Below are 17003 nucleotides of genomic sequence, written 5' to 3' on the forward strand. Positions count from 1 at the left end.
CACACTTTCAAATCTGTCACTCCAGACTCTCTCAATCACCTTTGTCACGACCTGCAGCAGTCAACGTGGAATGGAGTGCTTGCTACAAGTGATCCTGCAATTGCAAAGAACTGCCTTTTTAAGCATATCCTAAATAGCTATGAAAAATACATGTCATATATCAGGAGTCCAGAGAACAAAAAGTCCACCAGGCCAAGAGGGAAAATATGCCCGTTCATCAAACAAGATTTGTAATATGTTAAAGAAAAGAGACAACTTTGCAAGAATTACTAGAGCAACAGGAATCGAGGCAGATAAAATTAAATACACAACGTACAGAAACAAAGTCACTGACTGCATTTAAATACGAGGTACTCATTTCAGATGATGAGCTAAAAGCTACTGCCTTCTGTAACCACTTTAATTCAAGTGTGAATAACCTCTTTCAAAACGAACTTGACTTCAGAAACAATGAAATGAGAGAATCTGCCAAGTACTCAGTCAGAAACTCATTTTTTTCTCGTTCCTCTCGCCGATCAAAAGATTTTAGAAGCAGGGAATCAATTGAAAGAAAAGGGAGCCCCTGGCTTTGATGAAATATCTCCGTCTCTGCTGAAAAAGGTCCTTAGCTCAATTTTTATGCCACTGAAGTATATATTCAATTTCTTCTTTCAATCTGACAAATTCCCTTCTCAATTCAAAAAAGCAATAATCATTCCTGTTCCAAAGGGAAACCGTTGTAACTCCATCAACAACTTTCGACCAATAGCTCTACTCTCAATTTTTGCAAAATTACTCGAAAAAATTCTTCAAAGCAGACTCATGGGTTTTCTTGAAGAAAATCAGCTCATCCATCAACAACAGTATGCTTATCGCTCTAAAAGATCCACTGATCTTGCAATTGTTGACTTCTGCTGAAGGATCATTGATAGTCTTGAAAAGGGTCACTATGCTATAGCACTGTTTTTTGACTTATCTAAAGCACTGTTTCTTAACTTATCTAAAGCTTTTTAACTTATCATTGCATAAACCATACTATTCTACTAACAAACTCAATAACCTTGGCTTCAGAAGGAAAATTAACCTTCTCCTTGAAAACTACCTTACCGCTCGGCCGTTTGTCGTAAGAACAAATCAATCATACTCTGACATCTGTTATTTCTCCAGGGGAGTACCTCAAGGCTCACTTCTTGAACCTATCCTATTTGTTCTTTACATCGATGAATTTCTCTCTCTTCTTCTTCCATCTTCTCACCTAGTAGCGTATGCCGATGATATTTCCATCCTAATCACAAATAAAGACCCTAATGAGCTCCAACTCAAAATCTCTTCCTTGCTTTCTGTGATGCATAATTGGCTTCAACAGAATCAGCTTATACTGAATCCAGAAAAATCAAAATATATGGTGTTTAGAACGAAAAACACACCACTAAATATTGATTTAGACGTAACATATAAAGAAAAACAACTTGAAAGGGTGAATGAAACCAAGTTTTTCGGAATCTGTCTAGATGATAAGCTAAGTTGGGCAAAACAAATGATAACCCTAAGAAAGAAAACTTCGTCACTAGCGGGAATACTGGCCAGGGCCTCTGCCTGGGTGTCTCCTTCTCTTCTCAGACAAGTATTCCTTTCTTTAATTCAGCTGCACCTCACCTATGGAATCATCTCATGGGGTACCACCAGCCAAGAAAACCTGGAGAGAATCAACTCCATTCTAAATCGATGCGTTCGTTCAATTTTGGGCCTTCCCTGGAACGCATCGGTTAGTTCGAGATACAAGGAAGTGAGACTCCTAAGCATCTACCAGCTATTGCAGAAAGCCGAGGCGATCCTTGTTTACAATGCTATGAAGACAGTAGACGTTCCCCCTCTCTTCAGATCCTTTTTCATAACCACAGACGAAGAAGAAATATCATACAATCTAAGAAATGAAGTTGACCTGAAGATTCCGCTTTTAAGAAAAGCCATAGGTCAGAAGAGCATAAAATACAGAGGTGCTAAAACCTGGAACAAACTTCCTGCAAAAATCAAAAATGTCACTTCATTAAATCAATTCAAGAAACTACTAATTGAACAAATCACCAGGGATGTCTGATTCAAATTACCTTCCACTCAACTCCTGGATTTTAAAAACACCAACATGGAAATAATGTACAAATGTTAAAGGAAGCAGTTAGCAAATAGTTTGTAAATTTCTGTATAGACATCTCATCATTTTTCTTTTCTCTCCTCATTTAATTGTAAAAATGTTCACAATGATGTTATAAGTAGTGATGCTTTTTGAAGTCTTCTATAAAGAAATATACAAAAAAACTCCAATTTATTTATGTCTTTAATGTTGAACATTACCTGTACAGTTTCAGTACTGTACATTTTTCAATTGTAAATTTGTATACTGTATTCATAATTTTTTAAGGGAACACCCCGTAAAAAGCCATTGGCTTATGTGTTCTCCCTCCCTTTTTGCTGTTTTCTCCCAAAAAGTGTAACATAAAATAGGGATAAATAAATAATTATTATTATTATTATATAAAAAACAAAATTTCTCTTCATTCGAAACGAAACTTCTCTTCATTCCTATTTACGTATTAAAATGATGAAGGGAAAGGGACCAACGGAAAGTGCAAGTGGTGGTAGTACCAGGAAATGAAACAAAATTGATTTAGAAATGAAGATGAAAATGATTAAGAAGTGCAAAGCAGAAAGGCTCACATATGGTGAGTATGGGCAGGCACAGCCAGGGTCCTGAGTTGGATATCATCATTCTTCTCTTTCTTCGTGATTCCCTTCTACTTTTGACTCTCTCTCTCTCTCTCTCTCTCTCTCTCTCTCTCTCTCTCTCTCTCTCTTCTATCTATCTATCTAGATTTAAAAGTAAACTGAAATCATTCTCGCAAACCTACAGCCATCAGAAAAGTCAACAAAAGCGTAATAACCTTTATCAACTTGAGCAAAGGCTGAAAAATCTCCCATCTGATAGTAGACCTATCAGACAACACTACAAGCCATAAAAACCCACTTAGAACACTCTGCGAAGGAGCCCTGCTCAGATCGAGATACACCCACATAAATCTATCTGATGCCCTGACCAAATACGTTTTCTCATTAGAAAGCAGACATCAGAAATCAACCACCATCACTGCCATTCAGCTGCAAAACGTTAACATCACTGAAGACCCAGAGGAAATCTTCTCTGAAGTAACAAGATTTTATAGAGAAATTTACAGTTCTCAAGAAAACTCTACAAAGGCAACGGAGGAAATCCTTTCAGGACTTAAAAAACTCTCCCATACGGCCCAGTGCAGTATGGAGAAACAAATCACCCTACAAGAACTAACAGCAGCATGCAAAGACCTTTCCAAAAATAAATCACCAGGTCTAGACGGACTGACTTCTGAATTCTTCCAAACGTTTTGGGATCAACTCGGAGTGCTACTCTGTGGAATGTTTGAAGAAGCTCAGTCCCATGGACTACCAGCTTCGGTCACCACCTCTCTCGCTCGACTGATTCCCAAGAAAGGGGATCGCACCAATTTACAAAACTGGCACCCGATTTCTTTAATGAATACGGACTGTAAAATCATTTCCAAAGCCATCGCCAATAGATTAAAAGCCACTCTCCCTGATATCATCGATCACCAACAAACATACTCTGTACCTGGAAGATCGATTCACGACAATCTACATCTGATCCGAGACGTCCTCTCCACTGCAAACAGCCAAAGAGAATTCCTAGCACTAATTAGCCTTGACCAGACAAAGGCATTCGACAGCGTTGAACACAGCTACCTTTTTTAAACCTTGAAAGCCTTTGGATATGGAACTTACATCATCGGAACACTCCATCTGCTATACAAGGAAGCTAAATTCTGCCTGAAACTCAACAACAAGCTCACCTGCCACTTTCTGTATTCCAGAGGGATAAAACAAGGCTGCCTACTCTCTGGACAACTGTACGCAATTGCCATAGAACCATTCCTTAATAAAATTGCCACCAGTATACAATCCCGACGAACGCTGCTATACGCCGCCAGAGGGAATTTGAAGTCATTCAAAAGGCTCATGATCTCTATGCTCAAGCATCAAGCGCAAAACTCAACCACTGTAACACCAGCGGCCTGTGGGCTGGCAACTGGAAAACTAGAACCGACTCCCCTCATCCAAGGCACATGGTCCAGCGAGGGACAGAAATATCTAGGTGTGTACCTCGGAAATACCCTCCTTTTCTCCCAGAAGAACTGGCCCGAATTGCTAAGTCGGTTCAACAAAGTACTCGGGAAATGGAGGAGCGTGTGCGCCACATCTTCGCTGAGAGAGAGAGTGCTTGTGGTCAATCATATGGCGGCAAGCGTTCTCTGGCACACCTTCAAAATTCTCACTCCACCTGCTGACTTCCTCCGCCAAATCCAGGCATCTGTCCGAAGCTTCCTTTGGAACAAAACCAACTGGATGTCCTGCTACAAACTTAGCCAACCACTTACTCACGGGGATCAAGAGTTGATCTCTCTTGACGAAAAAATCACAGCATTCCGGATCACCTTTCTTCTTAAGACGCTGCAAACAAAATACCCACATTCCAACACTACGGATAATCTACTAGCAACAGCCACTAGAGGACTATCACTTTCAACAATATTGAGAATGGATATGGCACCAGCACCACTCAAACTACCACCGTTTTATAAAGACGCACTATACCGCGGGAAAAAGCTAAACCTTCACCATAATCGTTTTATAAAGACGCACTATACCGCTGGAAAAAGTTAAACCTTCACCACATTCCTTCCCGGAATACTTTCAGAACCGCTCTTCTACAATAAAAGAATAATAGACCCTGCAAATGATGATATTCTCTTTTCTCTTCTTTCCTACGTGGAACTGGGCAGGAATAAGAACCATAGGCGACCTCCTGACACCAAGCCTTGAATGGAAAGTATCAAAAGATTTGCCCATTAAAATCATAAATGCAAAGCAGCAACACATACATTTAAAATCAGCGATCACACAAGCTCTTCCAGACATCACTACAACTAAATGGATTGGAAATGTCACTGGATCCTCGCCTACACCAACCTTCGTTATCACATCACCAGAAGACACGGTACCTCTGTCTCCTGCACCCTCCAAAAAAGTCTATCAGCTAATCATGTCTCGCCATACAACCACGATTTTCCCGTCATCCACCTGCCAAGCTGTCCCTACACTCCTCTCCACTCGCCACAAGCCACCATGAAACTTTCAGTGGAACCTTCCGTACAGGACGAAATGTTCCAAATCGGATGCAGACATCCAGTGGAGACTGTGTCACAACATCCTTCACACCCCAGTCAAGCAAATCTTCGGGTTACGCTCCTCAAACTACTGCCTCTTCTTCGCCACCCCAGGTACGCTGGAACACATATACCTGGCACGCCACGTGAACAAGGAACTCGTAAAATACGCTTTGGATGCAGCAAAGCTTGCCTGCAACCACGCCCACACTCCGGAGGACTACTGGAACCTACTTCACTCTGAGCAGACAGCACACACACCACCTGCAACTTCCTATTCATTGCGGCCAAGGCCGTCATTTACAACTTCTACTTCAAGCACACAAGAAGCAATGACGTTCCTCCTGTCGATACATCGGCACAACATCTGAAGTGGAGCCTACGGAGGAAGTTCCAGAGCAGACTTCTAGTCGAATTCCACAGCAAAAAAACAGAAACTGTGGATCATCTTAATAGCGAATGGAACAGTGGCGGTCACCTCTTCACCATCACTGAACAGCCATCACCTTCAACGTGTGACACTTAATATGAAAATGATCCAACAACCCCAAGAAACTGTTTTTCTTATTTGCTGAAATTAAAATATTGAAACTTTTGTATTTCATTCTAAAAAGTTTTCTTTATCTTTCATTTTTTTTGCTTTGTACATAGAACGCAATTACTTGTTGTTGAAAATGTATCTACTCTTCACGTTTTAATAGAAAAAAAAAAAAAAAAAAAAAAAAAAAATATCTATCTATCTCAGGGTAACTCGGGAATTTTTTTTTTTTTTTTTTGTCTAGTGCAGCATAAGCCTCAGGCTTCCTTGCACCATATAGCTAATAATAACAATAATAATAATAATAATAAGAGTTTGTCAACCGGATTGCAAATAATAAAAATATTGCAAAGTTCGTTGCAAGCAACGAGTGGATTAATAGTTTCAAGCATCGCGCTGGTTTCCACAACGTTAAAGTATGTGGTGAAATCGCCAGTGCCGATTCTGCAGCTGCAGAGAAATTTAGTGATGTGTTGCAAAAAATTATTGATAAAGGCGGCTATTCAACGCAGAAAATTTTTAACACTGTATTGGAAAAAAATGCCGGATCGAACATAAAATGCCAAAGAGTAAAAGACAACGTCAGGTTTCAAGGCGTCAAAAAATAGGGGCACGCTCTTGCTTGGGACTAACGCACCGGGATAGCACACATTAAAACCACTGCTTGTATACCATTCTGAAAATTCTACAGCATTTAAGGGCATCAAAACAGCCTGTCTCCTCTCTTTTCACCTTTCTCATTTCACCAATCCACTCGCGCCAAATACTTGTCTAGTTCGGCCTTGAATCTGTTTAAGCTATCAATTTAACGAGAGATGGAAGTTTTTTTCCAGCGAAAAATCCGGCGCTAGCTAAAGACAAATTTCCACACATCGATCCAACAACAGACTTTCCTCAATTTCAATTTATGCTCTCTTAGGCGATTATGTTGAGCAAGAGGAAGAACACCATCAGCATTGATCATGTTCAAACAATTCAAGGCTTTATACACTTCAATCAGATCTCTCGCAGGTGCCTAGTCTCCATACACTGTAATTTGTAAAACGTCAGCTTTTTATCGTAAGAGCAACCTTTTGTTCCATTCACAAATCTTGTTGCCCTTCTCTGTACTCGTTCCAGCAGCTCTACATCCTTCTTAAAATGAGGCCTTGAGACCTGCATACAGTACTCGAGGTGTGGCTTGACCATTTCTTTATAAAATATGAAAATCACCTCCTAATCCTTTGCTAGAAATATAACTGTATATCATTGACAAGAAACCATGAGCTACTCTCGCAGACTATCTGCACTGCCCAGTAAATTTCATATCTGCCTGCACAATTACCCCTAGGTCTTTTTCACTCTTTACCACTGTCAGTGTAGTACCACACAGTTGATACCTTACTCTGGGATTGCTGTTTCCCATATGTAGTACTTTACATTTGTCAACGTTAAACTTCATTTTCCACCTCTCTGCCCATCTACTCATCCTTTCCAGATCCTGTTGCAGCAGCATAGTGTCAGTAGTGTCTTTGACAACCCTGCTAACCTTTGTATCGTCTGCAAACTTGGACATTAAGCTTGATATACCATCATCAATATCATTGATGAAGACAGAAAATAACAATGATCCAAAACTGAACTCGGGGGGACTCCACTAATAACATTACTCCAAGACAGGCAGTGTCCATTGATTACCAATCTCTGTTTTCTCCCACTCAACCATCCCTTTTTACTTAGCAGCAATTTGCCTGCAATGCCACACTCCTCCAATTTGTGCAGCAGTCTTCCAGGTGCAACAGTATCAAAGGCTTCCTAAGATACAAATTTATATCAAAATTAATTTTAGCATCCAGTTCCATTGTGACTATATCATAGTATCCAATCAAATTGGTCAGACAAGTCTTCCCCTTAACAAACCCATGCTGTGTCTGAGCTACAACTGAAGTCTTGTCTAGATGATCTTGTATTGTTTCTTTAACCAGTGCCTCCATTAATTTTCCTGGAACAGAAGTTAATCTAACAGGTCTGTAATTACCAGTGTCTCCGTTTGATCCTCCTTTATGGATTGCGGCACATTTGAACATTTCCAGTCCTGGGTACATTCTCTGAGTCCGAGGAAGCTCTCATAATTTTGGCTAAGGGTTTGCTTCCTTACATTAGTGTCCTTAAGAACCCTGCCAACCTTCGTATCCTCTGCAAACTTGGATATTAAGCCTGATACACCATCATCAATATCATTTATAAATACAGAAAACAACAATGGAGACAAGAGTGAACCCTGAGAGACTCCACTAATAACTTTAAACCACGATGAGCAGTGTCTATTGATTACCACTCCAGGTCTTCTCCCACTCAACCATCCTTTTATACATAGCAGCAATTTGCTTCCAATGCCACACTGCTCCAATTTGTGCAGCAGTCTTCCATGTGCAACGGTATCAAAAACCTTTCTAAGATCAGATCCAAATATATGATATCAAAGTTATTCCCTGCATCCAGGTCCTTTGTGACCACATCATAGTATCCAATCAAATTGGTCAGACAAGACTTTCCCTTAAAAAACACATGCTGTGTTGTCTAGATGATCCTGCAGTGCTTCTTTAACAAGGGCTTCCATTAATTTTCCCGGAAGAGAAGTTTAACTAACAGATGTATCATTACTTGTGTTGCCCTTTGATCCTCCTTTCTGAATCGGGGTCACATTTGCACATCTCCTGTCCATGGGTACCTCCCCTGAGTCCAAAGAACTCTCAAAATTTTGTCTAAGGGTTTGCTTACTTCCTCTGCTGCCTCCTTTAATATAACTGGATAGATCCCGTCCACATTGTTTGCCTTTTTTATGTTTCTCTTCAACAATTTATTCTTCACTTTCCTCTCATTTATTACAAAATCAATCAGCTCACTGCCAGAGCTTAATTCACCTCCGGGATTCCCCTCCCTGAATAACTCGTCATGGGTGAATGTAGATGCAAAATACTCATTTAGTTTGTTAGTCACATGAGCAGGATCAACAGCTGAACCATAAAGATCCAGAGGACCAATCTGATTCATCCATTTCCTTCTAGGCTTCACATAGTTAAAGAACTCTTTGCTGTTTTTCTTTCCATCCTGTGCCAAGGATTTCTCATAATCTGCCTTTGATTGACTAATCTTCTCCTTTGTGACTTGATTACAGATCAGCTTATATCTATCATAGGCTTCCATGTCACCCATTAATTTATATGTATCCCATGCATTTTTCTTCTCTGCCACATGTCTCATTAGTTCTGACATCCGTTTAGGCCTAAATCTTGAACAATATTTCTTAGTTGGTATGTAAACCTAGTAGCTTCTAAGATAAAATCTTTGAATGCTTCCGATTTTGAATTTGCTGTTGGTCCCATCGTATAGAATTTAAAAACTGTCTCAGACCGCCGGAGTCGGCTTTACGAAAGCAAAAACCCTTCCCTTTTACCTCTTTGAGTGAATCCCACCTCAGCACACTGTGATCACTGCCACCAAGTGATTCCATTATCTGCAGATTCTTAATGCATGAAGAATCATCAGATCAAGAGTATTACTCCCTCTAGTTGCCTCCCGAACATGCTGATGTAGAAAACAATCATCCAATAAATCCACAAAAGCCTTGCTAGTATGTGAGTGACCAACCCACAAATTCCAGTCAATATCTGGGATATTAAAATACCCCATTATAAGACTCTCTGATTTACTGTCCCACTCTATTTCCCTGTACAATTCCTTATTATAATCATCAGAGTCATTATGCCTATAACACATTCCTGCTCTAAATTTTGATTTCCCAATGCTTGTCACACCAAACTGACTCGACACTGCACTGCCCAGCAATGTCGACTGGTTCCACTTCCTTGGATTTTATGTTTCTTAACTAATAGTATAACCCCCCCCTCTCTTCCCATCTTGTCTATCCTTCCTCTACACATTGTACTCCCCAAATTCCATATCTGCATTCCTTATATCTGTGACACCACGTCTCTGATATCCCAACAATATCTGCCTTTGATGTTCTGAGCAATACCTGAAATTTATTTGCCAAACTCCTAGCATTGGTGTACATGCAAGTACACATACACCTGTTCCTATTCTTAGCTACCCTAACACAACCCATGTGTTTACTTGTACCCCAATGCCTCCCTGCAGGCACTGAAATACCCTACATCTTGTTTTCCAGGCTGCTGCTCATTCCAATAGAAGCAGTGCAAGAATCACTTTCACCTCTGCCAGTGGCTACTGTTAATTTATTAGTCCTTGTATCCCCCCCCCCCCAAGCTAGCATTTTCCGACCCATCTAACACTGCCTCGGGAGCATCAGCATATATTCTTACACCCTTTCTATTTAAGTGTATCCCATCCCTGTAGAAGCAGTCTCTCCTGTTAACAAGTACATGCCAGGCTAAAAAAAATTCTACTCCGAGAGCCTTGCACAATCTTTCCAGGGCCGAATTGATCGACAAGGCTCTCATCATATACTGCCTCCTATCGTCTCCGGGCGGAATTGGCGATACTTTCATTTCCAATCCTAATTCACGCTTTTTTTCAACAGTGATCTGTACTTGTTAAGTAATTCTACCAGTCTCGTACTCTTAATATCATTAGTGCCGTGTACAACAATATCACCCTTTGTACCCTGAAAAGATGATATCTACTCTACAACGGCATCAACCTTTGCCCCCTGGCAGACATACCCTGGTTCTGTTCCACCTAAAACGGGTTGCCACTGTTGTTTGTTTATTTGGTTTTTAGGAGCATTAGCAGCTAAGGCCATATTGCTCCGGGATATGCGGCGGTCATTCTTTAACCTTTCCGCCTCCTCCGTATTTGGTGATGACGGTCCCGAATACCGGTCAAATCAAGAAGCGTGTTCTACCCACTGCTGTTCATTCCCACCTGGCTACGGAGACACCAAAGGGTTGCCGGTGTTTTGCGTGAAGTTCAAGTGCAAACTCTGGTAATGATGCGGGCAACTGAGAGCTTGATGGACCCCTCAACTTAAATCCTTCACGTGCATTCATCCTGTCCTTCAAGCTCTCGTATAGGCCCATAACAGCACTGCGCTGGCACCTGCTTTCTCACACTCCTTACACCACGCGCACACAGAAAGACATTCCCCTTGGTATCATGCCCTGTTCCTGATGTCCACAAACATCAAACAAGCGGTGCATTTCAAAAGGCTGTGATTCGGAGAACAATTTCCCCCCTCAGTTGTCCACCGAGCCACAGCACTCTTACTAGATTGAGCCTTTTGCTTTGCTGCTGTGGTCTGAGTCAGGATTTCTATTCAATATTTTCTATAATTTCAGTTTGTGTTTGTGTACGGTATCACCATTCGTAGAATGCCTTACAAAGATTGACTTCAGACTGGGAAAGAAGAACAGCGATAGACCTTATCGAACAACAAAAGAAACTTTAGTGTTGTGCACAAGGAAAGAAAAGCGCTGCGGTGGCTTATATTTGCCAATCAGTGTTGGCAGCACTCCTTCGCAGAATGTAATTCACGTAGTTTCTCGTTAGCCGCCACGTTCGCACAAGTCAATGCATATTTATCAAATTTTTAAAGGTGGGATAATAAAGTTACATTAAAATCTGTTTGCAAATCTCGAATTTTGAACTTTTGTAAAAAATTTATTAACAAAATTTTTCTCACAGTTCTAGGAAATACAGGAACGTCGGATCCACTGGAGGGAGGGAGATTTTCTCAACTAAAAATGTTGTGTTTAGAAAAGTCAATTTAACGTTTCCATATCAAGGTCATTGCAGTTATAAACATGTAATCTTTTAATCTTTATCTTCACCTTCCTTTTCCATCTTTTTATCTTTAACAATTCATCTTTCTCTGACTTAGAACTTTTTTTTCAGTATGGCACATTTTTTTTTTTAAAACTTCATAGAATTGACTGGTACAGAAAAATTGCATTTTATAATCGTGTTATCGTGGAAACGTTACTTATTAATTATTAATAATAATAATACGCTCCAAGAGAAAATTGGAAATTTTTGCTAGTTGTAAGTTGTTAAATTTATTCTTTTGTTATTTATTTCGTGCAAGTGCTTTTTCTGAAACGTCTTGTATTGACTACTCCAAAATTTTGCAAAAATGAATCAAAATATATGCAAAAAGTGCAACCTACAGCTGCATGTGCAAGAAGTGGTATGTCATGGCTGCAACAATGGGTATCATTACAGATGCTCATTGAAAGAAGCAACCTATAAAGGGCTGGCGAAACAAAAGAAACAGCAGTGCAGGTGTATATTGTGCAGGAAAGAAGAGAGGGAAGAAAGAAGTGAAGGAAGACTTAGAAGCTACACAAAAGCAGGTGAACACCCTTAGCATTAGTAGAGGCATTTGATGCAAGAAAGCAAGCTTATGCAGCATCAGCCAAAAAAAAAAAAAAACCCCACTTCCACTTCACCCCTCTGTTCGTTCAAAATACCTGTCCAGCTGAGCCTTAGACTTATTTAGGCTATCAACCTCCACCACAAGGGATGGAAGTCTGTTCCACCAACCAACCACCCGCTGGCTAAAGGCAAATTTCCGCACGTCTATCCTACATCTGTCTTTCCTCAATTTGAATTTATGCCCTCTCAGGTGATTTTTCTGAGTTAGAGGAAGACTCCCATCAGCATTGAGCATGCTTAAACCATTCAAGGCTTTATACACCTCTATCAGATCACCTCGCTGGTGCCTAGTCTCCAGACACTGTAATTTGCAAAACTTAAGCCTTTCTTCGTAAGAGCACCCCTTTGTTCCATTCACTAATCTTGTTGCCCTTCTCTGTACTCGTTCCAGCAGCTCTACATCCTTCTTGAAATGAGGCCTCCAGACCTGTATACAGTACTCTAGGTGTGGCCTAACCATTGCCTTATACAATGGAATAATCACCTCCTTATCCCTGTTGGAAAAATTCCTATATATCATTGACAGTACTCCATGAGCTACTCTTACAGCCCGTCTGCACTGCTCAGAGAACTTCATATCTGCCTGCACAACCACCCCCAAGTCCCTTTCATTCTCTACCACTGTCAGTGTAGTACCACAGAGTTGATATGTTGCTCTAGGGTTGCTCTTTCCCGTGTGTAGTACTTTACATTTGTCAATGTTAAACTTCATTTGCCACCTCTCAGCCCATCTGCTCAACCTTTCCAGATCCTGTTGCAGCAGCATAGTGTCAGTAGTGTCCTTGACAACCCTGCCAACCTTTGTATCGTCTGCAAACTTGGACATTAAGCCCGATATACCATCATCAATATCATTTATAAATACAGAAAACAATAATAGACCCAACACTGAGCCCTGAGGGACTCCACTAATAACATCAGTCCACGATGAGCAGTGTCCATTGATTACCACTCTCTGTCTTCTCCCCCTCAACCATCCCTTTATCCATAGCAGCAATTTGCCTCCAATGTCACACTGCTCCAATTTGTGTAGCAGTCTTCCATGTGCAACAGTATCAAAAGCCTTTCTAAGATCCAAGTATATAATATCAAAGTTATTCCCTGCATCCAGTTCTTTTGTGACTGCATCATAGTATCCAATCAAGTTGGTCAGGCAAGACTTCCCCTTAACAAAACCATGCTGTGTCTGAGCTATAACTGAAGTCTTGTCTAAATGATCCTGCAGTGCTTCTTTAACCAGTGCCTCCATTAATTTTCCTGGAACAGAAGTTAAGCTCAGAGGTCTATAATTACTTGTGTCAGCCTTTGATCCTCCTTTGTGAATTGGGGTCACATTTGCATATTTCCAGTCTATGGGTACCTCCCCTGAGTCCAAGGAAGCTCTCATAATTATGGCTAAGGGTTTGCTTACTTCCTTTGCTGCCTCCATTAATATAACCGAATAGATCCCATCCACCCCGGGTGCCTTTCTTGTGTTTATCTTCAACAGTTTCTCCTCCACTTGACTCTCAGTTATTTCAAGATTCTGTAGCTTACTGCTAGAGTTGAATACACCTCTGGCATTCCCCTCGCTGAATAACTCCTCACGTGTGAATGTCGATGCAAAATATTCATTTAGTTTGTTAGCTACCTGAGCAGGATCATCAACAGTTGACCCATCAATATCAAGTGGACCAATGTGATTCATCCCCTTCCTTTTAGAGTTTACATAAGTAAAGAACTCTTTGCTGTTTTTCTTTGCATCCCTTGCCAAGGATTTCTCGTAATCTACCTTCGCCTGCCTAACCTCCTTTGTAACTTGGTTGCATATCAACTTGTATCTATCATAGGCTTCTGTCATGTGTTAATTTGTAAGTATCCCATGCATTTTTCTTCTCTGCCATATGCCTCATTAGTTCATCTGACATCCATTTTGGCCTAAACCTTGAACAATATTTCTTAGTTGGTATGTAAAGCCTAGTAGCTTCCAAGATAAGTTCTTTGAATGCTTCCCATTTTGAATTTGCTGTTGGTAACATCATCAGTTGGTCCCACTGTATAGAATTTAAATACTGTCTCAGTCCATCGTAGTCGCCTTTACGGAAGCAATAACCCTTCCCTTTACCCCTAATGGTAGTTACCTCTTTGAGTAAATCCCACTTCAGCACACTGTGATCACTGCCACCTAGTGGTTCATTTATCTGCAGATTCTTAATGCATGAAGAATCACTACTGATAATCAAATCAAGAGTATTACTCCGTCTAGTTGCCTCCCGAACATGCTGATTTAGAAAACAATCATCCAATAAATCCACAAAAGCCCTGCTAGTGTGTGAGTAACCAGCCCCCAAATTCCAGTCAATATCTGGGAAATTAAAATCTCCCATTATAAGACTCTCTGATTTACTGGCCCGCTCTATTTCCCTGTACAGTTCCTTATTATACTCATCAGAGTCATTAGGCCTATAGCACACTCCTACTCTCAATTTTGATCTCCCAATGTCTATGTCACACCAAACTGACTCAACACTGCACTGTCCAGCGATGTCGACTGGCTTCACTTCCTTGGTTTTTATGTGTTTCTTAACTAATAGCATAACCCCTCCCCCCTTCCTATCCTGTCTATCCTTTCTGTAGACATTGTACTCCCCAAATTGCAGTTCTGCATCCTTGTATCTGTGTGACACCACGTCTCTGATATCCCAACAATATCTGCCTTCGATGTTTTGAGCAATACCTCAAATTCATCAAATTTATTTACTAAACTCCTAGCATTGGTGTACACGCAAGTATACCTGCACCTGTTTCTATTCTTAGCTACCCTGACACAACCCATGTGTTTACTTGTACTGCAATGGCTCCCAGCAGTCTCTGAAATATCATGCATCTTGTTTTTCAGGCTTCTGCTCATTCTAATAGAAGCAGTGCAAGAATCTCTTTCACCTCTGCCAGTGGCTACTGTCAATCTATTGGTCTTTGTCTCCCCCCAAGCTAGCAGTTTTCCGACCCACCTAACACTGCCTCGATAGCATCAGCAAATATTCTTGCACCCTTTCTATTTAAGTGTATCCCATCCCTGTAGAATCAATCTCTCCTGTTAACAAGTACAGTCCAGGCTGAAAAAAATTCTACCCCTTGAGCCTTGCACAATCTTTCCAGGGCCGAATTGATCGACAAGGCTCTCATCATATACTCCCTCCTATCGTGTCTGGGCAGAATTGCAGACACTTTCAAATTCAACCCTAATTCTCGGCTTTTGTTCAACAGTGACCTGTACTTGTTAAAAATATGGAAGACGTACTGAGAAAGCTAACCAGTAAAATCCATTTGCTGGATTTACTAATAGAGATAGTACCAATAAAGAAGCAAATGGAAGACCTGAAGACAGAAGTAGAAGATATAAAGAAATAGATTTCATTTGTCTCAGATTCCCTTGACAGAATAAGCATAAGCAAACTACAGGACTCCAACACAGCAATCGGCAAAAGAATTGTGGAGCTGGAAGCTTCATTCAAGCAAAATGAGGAAAATTCCAACTTGCTTAACTTAAGGATAGACTCGATAGAGCAGCAGTTGTTAGCGAATAATGTAGAAATAGTAGGATTAACTGGATTAGCAGGCCAAGTTCTAGAGCTTGTTATACAGCAGCTAGGACTTGCATTGAAACTACAGCATAGCAAAGAAATAGAACACTATTACATACCAAACAATAAGAAAACAAACGACAAGCCAACACTAATTGTGAAGTTTTCAAACCATGTGGCAAAGGAAAAATGGATGAGAAAGGCAAAGGAGATCCGACTAACAGCAAAAGATATATCAGAACAATAGCAATATCCCAATCTACATAAATGACCACTTAACAGCCCACCTCAAGCAATTGTTTTGGGAAACAAAACAATTAATAGGAACTCACAGTTACAAATTTTTATGGCTAAAACATGGCAAAATTTATGTGAAGAAGAATGAATCTTCAAGAGCCATTTGAATTCAGAGTTCAAAGGATTTGCAGTTTATAAAATAGACTCTTTTATTGTGAATAATTGAAATTTCCAGAAATCTAGATTTAACGTAAAATTAAAAATAAGGTAAAATCAGGTATGCTTTTTGAGGAATCACAGATTTTCAATTCACCTTTACATTTTATAAATAATCAAAATATTCAAGCTCTTATAATTGATAAAAAACAGTTCTTTATGGTAGCTCTAAATATCAGGTCACTAAGAAAAAATTGGTTTAACTTCTTGCAATATATAAATGCAATGAAAGAATATATCTCATGTATAGTTTTAACAGAAGTTAACATAAAAAGTGATGAAATTTCCAATTATAACATACAAGATTATGATAAGGTCTATATATTGAGAGAGTTGAGAAGGGGTGGAGGAATAATAATACACTATAGAACATGCTTTAGGGCAATACAGGTTTACCACTTAACTCAGTCTTGTGAAAACTGCTGTGTCAAATTATTAGGAGAAGACCCAGAAAACACATTCATGATTTGTGCTTTTTACAGGCCACCATCAGATTCAATAAACAGCTTCCTAATAGAACTAGAAAACATTATTTTGCAATGGGACGACATACAAACAGATAAGACCATACTAGTAGGAAATTTTAATATTAATTTACTAACCGATGGAAGTGATAATGTGATACCCAGATACTCTGCAATCTTAAACAATTATGGATTTGAACATACCTTATTTGGAATAACTAGGCAACAAAGGATGGAGGGTAATAAAACAGTCAGCTCTTGTTTGGACCACCTAATTACAAATATCAAGTTGAAGTACGCTAATTCCTACATACTATTAAATCAACTTTCAGATCAC

The sequence above is a fragment of the Mastigoproctus giganteus genome, chromosome 11, assembly GCF_048544385.1.
Source record: "Mastigoproctus giganteus isolate SK-2022 chromosome 11, ASM4854438v1, whole genome shotgun sequence".
Classification (NCBI taxonomy): domain Eukaryota; kingdom Metazoa; phylum Arthropoda; class Arachnida; order Uropygi; family Thelyphonidae; genus Mastigoproctus; species Mastigoproctus giganteus.